At 42.2% G+C, this 9,591-nt stretch overlaps 6 non-coding genes across 6 annotated transcripts; 5 read left to right on the top strand and 1 right to left on the bottom strand.

Annotated features, from left to right (window-relative positions):
* Positions 1-223: 223 nt before the first annotated feature.
* Positions 224-296, top strand: trnav-uac (transfer RNA valine (anticodon UAC)). The gene has a single exon. It is a non-coding gene; the product is annotated as a tRNA-Val (tRNA).
* Positions 297-487: 191 nt separating this feature from the next.
* trnav-aac (transfer RNA valine (anticodon AAC)) lies at positions 488-560 on the top strand. Its single transcript has one exon. It is a non-coding gene; the product is annotated as a tRNA-Val (tRNA).
* Positions 561-683: 123 nt separating this feature from the next.
* On the top strand, positions 684-756 carry trnav-cac (transfer RNA valine (anticodon CAC)). The gene has a single exon. It is a non-coding gene; the product is annotated as a tRNA-Val (tRNA).
* Positions 757-6,843: 6,087 nt separating this feature from the next.
* On the bottom strand, positions 6,844-6,926 carry trnal-cag (transfer RNA leucine (anticodon CAG)). Its single transcript has one exon. It is a non-coding gene; the product is annotated as a tRNA-Leu (tRNA).
* A 980-nt stretch (positions 6,927-7,906) lies between these two features.
* trnam-cau (transfer RNA methionine (anticodon CAU)) lies at positions 7,907-7,980 on the top strand. Its single transcript has one exon. It is a non-coding gene; the product is annotated as a tRNA-Met (tRNA).
* An 827-nt stretch (positions 7,981-8,807) lies between these two features.
* On the top strand, positions 8,808-8,881 carry trnam-cau (transfer RNA methionine (anticodon CAU)). Its single transcript has one exon. It is a non-coding gene; the product is annotated as a tRNA-Met (tRNA).
* The last annotated feature ends 710 nt before the right edge of the window (positions 8,882-9,591 follow it).

Raw genomic sequence — 9,591 nt, 5'->3', positions numbered from 1 at the left:
AAAACGGGAACAAGACAACAACAAAATGGCACGAGGGGAGAGCGCGCCCCGTCACGCCCGAAGGGAGCTGCTTTTGTTTGCCGGCATCAGCTCTAGCACAGGTGTAAACCATCAGTCATCATGACGTCACTCACTCCAACTCCAACCTACAAAACAAGTAACAAAGACAACCGAACCCACACAATATGACCCACACGGGGGTCGTAACAGACGTCCAAACCAAGTTTCCGTAGTGTAGTGGTTATCACGTTCGCTTTACACGCGAAAGGTCCTCAGTTCAAAACTGGGCGGAAACAAGTGGAGGCATTTTAAATATAAATGCTGCAATTCGCTACATAACCCTTACTTTTGAGACAGGTGAAGGCCATCGTACCAAGGAGCTGTAGGCAGACTGCCATGGCGAATGACCTCTGTTCTGTTGTTTGTGGAATTTACAGACTGTCACACTGCTTCCAGGGCAGAAAAAGCACATGCATCTCATCAATAGGTTTCTGTAGTGTAGTGGTCATCACGTTCGCCTAACACGCGAAAGGTCCTCGGTTCGAAACCGAGCAGAAACAGCGGTTGGATTCTGACAGAAACTTTAAACTGTTTGCCACGTAAGGTGGGTGTAGCGCTCATTTCCTTTATACGCTTTTTAACAAGCGTGTACCTAAAGATTTATGTCTGCAACCTGAAGACGTGTTTCCGTAGTGTAGTGATTATCACGTTCGCCTCACATGCGAAAGGTCCCCAGTTCGAAACTGGGCGGAAACTGGTGGTGGTTTCTGCAAGAATTTCGTATGCGATTTTCTGTCGAGCAGGTCAGTACACTTCATTGACCTCTGTTCTGTTGTTTCCGGAATTTACAGACTGTCACACTGCTTGCAGGGCAGATTATGGGAAGGAGCCATCTTCTAAAAAGCACATGCATCTCATCAATAGGTTTCTGTAGTGTAGTGGTCATCACGTTCCCCTAACACGCAAAAGGTCCTCGGTTTGAAACCGAGCAGAAACAGCGGTTGGATTCTGACAGAAAATGTAAATTGTTTGCCACGCTAGGTGGGTGTAGCGCTCATTTCCTTTTGAGACAGGTGAAGGCCATCGTACCAAGGAGCTGTAGGCAGACTTCCATGCCGAATGACCTCTGTTCTGTTGTTTGTGGAATTTACAGACTGTCACACTGCTTGCAGGGCAGATTATGGGAAGGAGCCATCTTCTAAAAAGCACATGCATCTCATCAATAGGTTTCTGTAGTGTAGTGGTCATCAGTTCGAAACTGTGCGGAAACTGTGGGTGGTTTTTGCAAAAATTTCGTATGCGTTTTTCTTTTGAGCAGGTCAGTACACTTGCAGGGATGTTTGTGGTTTAATCTCTTTAGAAAAGGACAAAAAATAAAACAAATGGCCATTGAGGTTTCCTGTACAGTAATAAAAAATGTTTGGTCTGCCAAAAAAATTTGCAGATTTTTGCCATGTTAAAAACACTGGGCAGTCTTCATTCTTCAGCTACTCTGGGCCCTAGAGATGCAAAGAATAGAAATGAACAACTCAGAGATTAGGTTATGCTCTAGAAAGTGTGTCAGCTATGACATTATTTTTTCCTCGGATGTGTTGAATCTCAAGATGGAAAGGTTGTAAGATGAGACTCCATCGCATAAGTCGCTGATTTCGATTTCTCATTCGATTCGAGAAAACCAACGGATTATGATCCGTATAGATGATAATCGGTGCAGCGATTGACCCTAGGTATACCTCAAAATGTTGCACGGCCAACACTAGGGCGAGAGCTTCCGTCTCAATGGTAGAGTATACCTTTTGATGTCGATTAAACTTTTTTGAAAAGTAACTTACAGGATGTAGAACCTTGTTCGAACCCTCCTGTAAGAGAACAGCGCCCGCACCACAAGCACTTGCATCGATTGCAAGGCTAAAAGATTTCTCAAAATCCGGGGCTGTTAAAACAGGGGCACACGCCAGCAATGCTTTACAATTTTCAAAAGCCTGTTGACAGAGCTCAGACCACCGAAAAGTCAACTTTGGACTCAATAAATCGGTAAGAGGTGAGACTACACTGGCAAAATTTTCGCAGAAGCTCCGGTAATATCCCACCATACCGAGAAACCGTCGCAATTCGCGACGAGTGGTGGGTACGGGAAAGTCACAAATGGCTTCGACCTTGGTCTCAATAGGCTTTACACAACTGTTTCCCACGACTTTACCTAAATAGGTAACGGTTGCCTTCACGAATTCCGATTTAGCGAGGTTTATGGTAAGATTACCCTTTGCTAAACGAGAAAACAATTCTTTAATCTAGTTAAGATGTTCAGACCAGGAGGAATTATACAACACCACGTCGTCAAGATATGCCTCACATCCTGACATTCCATAAAGTATACGATTTACGAGACGCTGGAACGTCGCGGGTGCATTTCGCACTCCGAAAGGCATAACCGTATACTGCAGGAAAACATCAGGTGTGACGAAGGTGGATAATTCCTTCGCTCTACTAGTCAAAGGCACCTGCCAATATCCCTTTAAGAGATCGAACTTACTAACATATCGGGCAGAGCCAACATGATCGACGCAGTCATCAACTCGAGGCAAAGGGAAGCAATCCGGCTTAGTAACAGAATTAAGTTTTCGATAATCTGTGCAGAATCGATATGAGCCATCAGATTTATATACTAGAACACAAGGGGAACTCTATGAACTGAAACTAGATTCAGCCAGATCATGAGCAAGTAGATAGTTCACCTCTTGTTTCAGCAAATCTCTTTTAAAAGGATTGACTCGATATGCGTTTTGTTTAATCGGACACGAGGCTCCTACGTCGATATCATGTTCTATGATAGAAGTACGACCAGGAACATCACGGAAAAGAGAGGGAAATGACATCACCAACTCAGTGACATCACTCCTCTCCTCCTCTGTCAGATAAGAAAGATGGGAGGAAAGATTAATAAGAATCTCAGAGTTTATAGTCGTCCGTCGACTTTTTCTCGAGAAAGAAAACTCTCATCCTCATCAACATTCTCCAAAGAATCCTTACTCGGGCTACGAAAGGAAGATGACAATTCGGGAAAAGAATCACAAGAGTTTACCACATTAACAGTAATGGAACGAACAGGAGCTATGTACAATTTCAACAGATTACTGTGACATACTTGTACTTTCTTTCTCTGATCAGGAGTATTCAACAGATAGTTATTATAGAAAAGATCTGAGATCTGACTCACAATCTGAGTTTTAGGTTCTAGAGAAACATCTTCATGCAGCAGCACTTTCCGACAAAGCAGACCATCATCAAGAAACTACGAAGAAGACTGAGGATCAGAACATTTCTTAGACCCTACTTCAGAGAATAAGGTTTTAAGACTGTCGTCGCTCTGTTGAGCTCTAATCAAATCCTCTCGAAAAATCTGTAACAAAGAAGTCAGAGAACAATCAACATCAGAGAGATCACCATTGGTTTTCTCAGGAGTGGACAGAACCTCTGATGTATCGGTAGATTCATGTCGCAACACTGTCGAATCTTTGTGATCACAAGACAACGAAGAACAGGATTTCAGGTCTCTCTGCTCAGGACATTTGGACACATCAGATCCTGAGTCACCTGTATGAACAGTATAAAAGAAGGTGTCATGCAGTGGAACTTCAACTTCATTTTCAATTAATGGTTTAGCCATTGATTGAGTGACTGCACAAGCTGGAAACAAATCACGAGATTCTCTACAATTTCCAACATCAGATTTCCTAGGTGTAGATGCTATTATGGGTGGAGCTGCCACATCACTCCTTCCCCAAACATTCTCACCAGCTAAATCATTTCCCAAAATGTAATCCCAGGAACTGGAAGTGCAGGACGAACACCAACTACTACTTCACCAGATACAATGGCAGAGGAAAGATGGATTCGATGCAAAGGCACTTCAGTAAACCTCATCTCAAACCCTCGCACTAATACATGAGTTCCAGTAGCGGTTTCAGAAGTCATAGGCAAAATTCCCTCTAAAAGAAACGACTGCGCAGCTCCCGTATCTCGAAGAAGACGTACTGGCACCGTTTCGTTTGAACCAGGCAATGACACATTTCCCTCAATGATAAAGGGTGCATAATCAACAGAAGTTATACACTGATCAACAGATTGATCACTAGAACTAGATGAATGACGATCTTTCTCATCACAAGTGTCAATAATCAATGATGAAGCAGAAACCAAAGCAACATATTTCGACAATCTCTCTTTCTTCTCGAGAGTGAGACAGTCCGATATTTTATGACCAGGCTTCTTACAATAAAAGCAAACCATGTCCCGTGAGAGTGCAGGTTTACTAGAATGTTCAGCCACTGTTGTCTTACTATTCCTACTCATCACATAAGACTTTGTCTTAGGTTGAAAGCAAAACTTAGAGTTACTCATATTGTTGGTTTTAAGACCTACTGCACTGAATGACCCATGGGTTAACACAAATTCATCAGCCATGATAGCAGCTTCTGAAAGTGTATTCACCTTGTGTTCAGTGAGATGCCTAGCTACAGCATGAGGAACACAATGTTTAAACTCCTCTAAGAGCACGAATTCTCTTAATTGCTCCTTAGTTGTAACTTTCATTGAAATGCTCCAACGATCAAATAGGTCCTCTTTCCCTCTTGCAAATTCAACATAAGTACATTCATCAGCTTTACTCAAATTCCTAAATTTTTGACAATATGCCTCAGGCACAAGTTCATATGCATGCAACACAGCAAATTTCACCACATCATACTCACCAATCTGTTCCAGTGAGAGTGCAGAATAAACTTATTGAGCTTTACCTGTAAACACACACTGCAACAATAAAGTCCAAAAGCTTTTCGGCCATTTCATGGACAAAGCAACACGTTCAAAATGATATAAATATTTATCCACTTCCTTTTCAGAAAATGGCGGCACTAATCTTATATTCCTGTGAACGTCAAATACAGGTTCACCTGCATTCGCATGCCATTGTGGAACAGGAGGCACATTCGCTTGTGAACCTTCAGCTGTCTATGCTGCTAATTCTAACTCCAACTTTTTTATCTGAAACGCTCTCTCGTCACGTTCCCTCTCTAACTGAAATGTTCTCTCTTCACGTTCCCTCTCTAACTCAAGCTCCATTTTCCGCATAGCTAACTGTTGATTTAATTTTCTCTCTTCAAATTCTCTCTCTACCGCTCGCTCTTTCATAGCGCGATCATCACGTTCTGCACAAATTTCGCGGCATCTAAACACAGTTGCTTCTCTTGCAAAGACAACTCTGGAAATTTTGTCTCACTTTCACTATAAACCTCAACAGGAGTAGACACAAATGATTCACTCGGAGTGATTAACTCAGTGTTTACCTCTATAACTCCTCTATCAACAAGTGACCGCTTCAGAGTAGTCACCATAGTCTCCTTCAGCCTCTTCTCTTGAGAAGTAAAATCAACACTCAAGCGTTCGGCGATTTGCACCAACTGCTCCTTTGTACAACTCTCAAGCAAAGCTTCTGATGGACACGCAAAGGAATCCTCGACCACCGAAGACATTTTGTTCGTATGTTTTATACACAATAAGACAAACGAAACTACTAGCTAACACACGTGAGACGCTGTTCACTCGAAATACAATTCCCATAAGCCACTGCTTCAAAAAGGAACTACGTCACCGTATTACACAATCTCATTCACAAAAATGTCCAAAGACTTCCCACAAGTCAAAACACAGTGTAAGCGCAAAATAAACTGCACTATACGCGCAAACGCAACGATTTAACTTTTTTTATTTTTGTAGAATGGATTTACCATTTATAATATAAGAGAACTCCAGCTCCTAACTCAGAAAAACACTAACTAAATCTTACCGAGTCTTCAGAGATGTACCGGGCTCGAGGCGACATTAAACGCTGAACTCTGCAACTATCAGTCAAACTGAAAGTCCGGAAGCGTACCCCCTACAGAGATTTAATCTCCACCCAGGATAACCTCCAAAAACAAGAAAGGCAAAATAACAAAACAAAACAACAAACAGTGCTCCGTCGGAAGGATTGTATTCACAATACAGCTGGAAACACTCTAATTCACCAGAGTTCTCATTTATAAAGGTAACCATTCACAAAAACATACACAGATACAACCCATACTTACCAACGTTTCCTACCCCGATAGGATCGCGGACGAGACTCCCAATTTATGTTACGGCCAGCTCGTTTCGGCCATACATAAAGTAAACAAGTACACCAAAATGACTTGCAAGATTTTATTTGTCCTCAAAAATCACAATTAACTAAATATAACAAAGTCTAGGGTTTCAAATCAAAAGGGGAAAAATCATAATCCAGTTGGGGAGTAAAAGAAGGCTAGTATGGGCTGTAAATCAAAGGTTCGAATGACTTCGCCAGAGGCTGTCAATCCTCTGGACGAAAGTGAAGAGAAGATGTTCAATCCACTGTTTTATCCTCTTCATAATTAAGGATAATGAGGAAGCAGGGGTGTGCGATCTCCCAAGCTCTCTCTGAGCAAAACCGTCACCAACAGTCGAGCAAGCGGAACGCAGGGTCGTAACACAACAAAATTAGCGACTTTTTGCCAGGTTAAAAACACTGGGCAGTCTATAGTTTCAGTCGCTTTTGAACAAGCGTAACCTAGAAGAGGTGGGACTGACGTTCCACTCAAGTTTCCGTAGTGTAGTGCACTAAAGTGTTGCTTTAAAGGCCATGTACTTCAGGTCAGTGTTACTTTAATGTTTGGTTAATTCTAGCATGAACTGAATTGCAGTGCTTTGTCAACATTACTGCATTTCTGGATAAACTTGCCAGAGGGTTAAAGACTCTAGCTTGAGCCCGCAGCCAAAGGTTAGGTTTGTCAGAAGTGGGATTCGAACCCACGCCTCCAGGGGAGACTGCGAACTGAACGCAGCGCCTTAGACCGCTCGGCCATCCTGACTTGATGGCCAGTGGTGAGCAGCATTTTTGCAGGTGATCTACAATATAGGGCTTCACCGCCCACCCGAGTCAGAGCACATGCCTCGTTGGCGCAGTTACGCAGCGCGTCAGTCTCATAATCTGAAGGTCGTGAGTTTGAGCCTCACACGGGGCAGAATGGTGCTTTTTGATACACGGGACCGTGTAAATAAAGGAGCTGCTTTCTGTATTCCCTTTTATGCCTTTGTCCATTTCTTCATATGCACTGTAATTGAAATCCAGTGTTTTTTTAAGACTAATGTTGAACAAATGCAGTAATAGTATTACTCTCATATTCATGTCATATGTGTCAGTGTTGTTACAATGTTTTGTTAAGGCTTATATCATTCTTTCATTCTAATGGCATGTCTTGTTAAAGCTATTGTAATGTTTTACATGACATTCCTTGAATCTTGTGTCATGACACTCCACCCCATGCCCCCAAACCCATGACATTTCATTCCAAGAAATTTCCAAGAATCCTTGCCATGAAATTCTACTACATCTTCTTCCGGTAAACATCACAACATGTTATTTCGTGAAATTCAGTTGAATCCGATTCAATCAACATGTCCATTTTTTCTGAAATGTCATGACTTGAAATTCCAAGTGCCATAGAATCCCATACATTGCACTAAAGTGTTACTTTAAAGGTCATGTACTGCAGGTCAGTGTTACTTTAATGTTTGGTTTATTCTAGCATGAACTGATTTGCAGTGCTTTGTCAACATTACTGCATTTCTTGATAAACTTGCCAGAGGGTTAAAGACTCTAGCTTGGGCCCGCAGCCAAAGGTTAGGTTTGTCAGAAGTGGGATTCGAACCCACGCCTCCAGGGGAGACTGCGACCTGAACTCGGCCATCCTGACATGACGGCCAGTGGTGAGCAGCATTTTTGCACCTACACGGAATGGCAGATGATCTAGAATCTAGGGCTTCACCGCTTACCCGAGTCAGAGCACATGCCTCGTTGGCGCAGTTAGGCAGCGCGTCAGTCTCATAATCTGAAGGTCGTGAGTTAGAGCCTCACACGGGGCAGAATGGTGCTTTTTGATACACGGGACCGTGTAAATAAAGGAGCTGCTTTCTGTATTCCCTTTTATGCCTTTGTCCATTTCTTCATATGCACTGTAATTGAAATCCAGTGTTTTTTTAAGACTAATGTTGAACAAATGCAGTAATAGTATTACTCTCATATTCATGTCATATGTGACAGTGTTGTTACAATGTTTTGTTAAGGCTTATATCATTCTTTCATTCTAATGGCATGTCTTGTTAATGCTAATGTAATTTTTTACATGACATTCCTTGAATCTTGTGTCATGACACTCCACCCCATGCCCCCAAACCCATGACATTTCATTCCAAGAAATTTCCAAGAATCCTTGCCATGAAATTCTACTGCATCTTCTTCCGGTAAACATCACAACATGTTATTTCGTGAAATTCAGTTGAATCCGATTCAATCAACATGTCCATTTTTTCTGAAATGTCATGACTTGAAATTCCAAGTGCCATAGAATCCCATACATTGCACTAAAGTGTTACTTTAAAGGTCATGTACTGCAGGTCAGTGTTACTTTAATGTTTGGTTTATTCTAGCATGAACTGATTTGCAGTGCTTTGTCAACATTACTGCATTTCTTGATAAACTTGCCAGAGGGTTAAAGACTCTAGCTTGGGCCCGCAGCCAAAGGTTAGGTTTGTCAGAAGTGGGATTCGAACCCACGCCTCCAGGGGAGACTGCGACCTGAACTCGGCCATCCTGACATGACGGCCAGTGGTGAGCAGCATTTTTGCACCTACACGGAATGGCAGATGATCTAGAATCTAGGGCTTCACCGCTTACCCGAGTCAGAGCACATGCCTCGTTGGCGCAGTTAGGCAGCGCGTCAGTCTCATAATCTGAAGGTCGTGAGTTCGAGCCTCACACGGGGCAGAATGGTGCTTTTTGATACACGGGACCGTGTAAATAAAGGAGCTGCTTTCTGCTCAGGTCGCAGTCTCCCCTGGAGGCGTGGGTTCGAATCCCACTTCTGACAAACCTAACCTTTGGCTGCGGGCTCAAGCTAGAGTCTTTAACCCTCTGGCAAGTTTATCAAGAAATGCAGTAATGTTGACAAAGCACTGCAATTCAGTTCATGCTAGAATAAACCAAACATTAAAGTAACACTGACCTGCAGTACATGACCTTTAAAGTAACACTTTAGTGCAGTGTATGGGATTCTATGGCACTTGGAATTTCAAGTCATGACATTTCAGAAAAAATGGACATGTTGATTGAATCGGATTCAACTGAATTTCACGAAATAACATGTTGTGATGTTTACCGGGAGAAGATGCAGTAGAATTTCATGGCAAGGTTTCTTGGAAATTTCTTGGAATGAAATGTCATGGGTTTGGGGGCATGGGGTGGAGTGTCATGACACAAGATTCAAGGAATGTCATGTAAAACATTACATTGGCATTAACAAGACATGCCATTAGAATGAAGGAATGATATAAGCCTTAACAAAACATTGTAACAACACTGACACATATGACATGAATATGAGAGTAATACTATTACTGTATTTGTTCAACATTAGTCTTAAAAAAACACTGGATTTCAATTACATTGCATATGAAGAAATGGACAAAGGCATAAAA

The sequence above is a fragment of the Siphateles boraxobius genome, unplaced genomic scaffold (assembly GCF_051911475.1).
Source record: "Siphateles boraxobius isolate OS27281-9 unplaced genomic scaffold, OSU_SipBor_1 6, whole genome shotgun sequence".
Classification (NCBI taxonomy): domain Eukaryota; kingdom Metazoa; phylum Chordata; class Actinopteri; order Cypriniformes; family Leuciscidae; genus Siphateles; species Siphateles boraxobius.
Note: the sequence above shows the minus strand (reverse complement) of the source record. Positions and strands in the feature narration are given on the sequence as shown.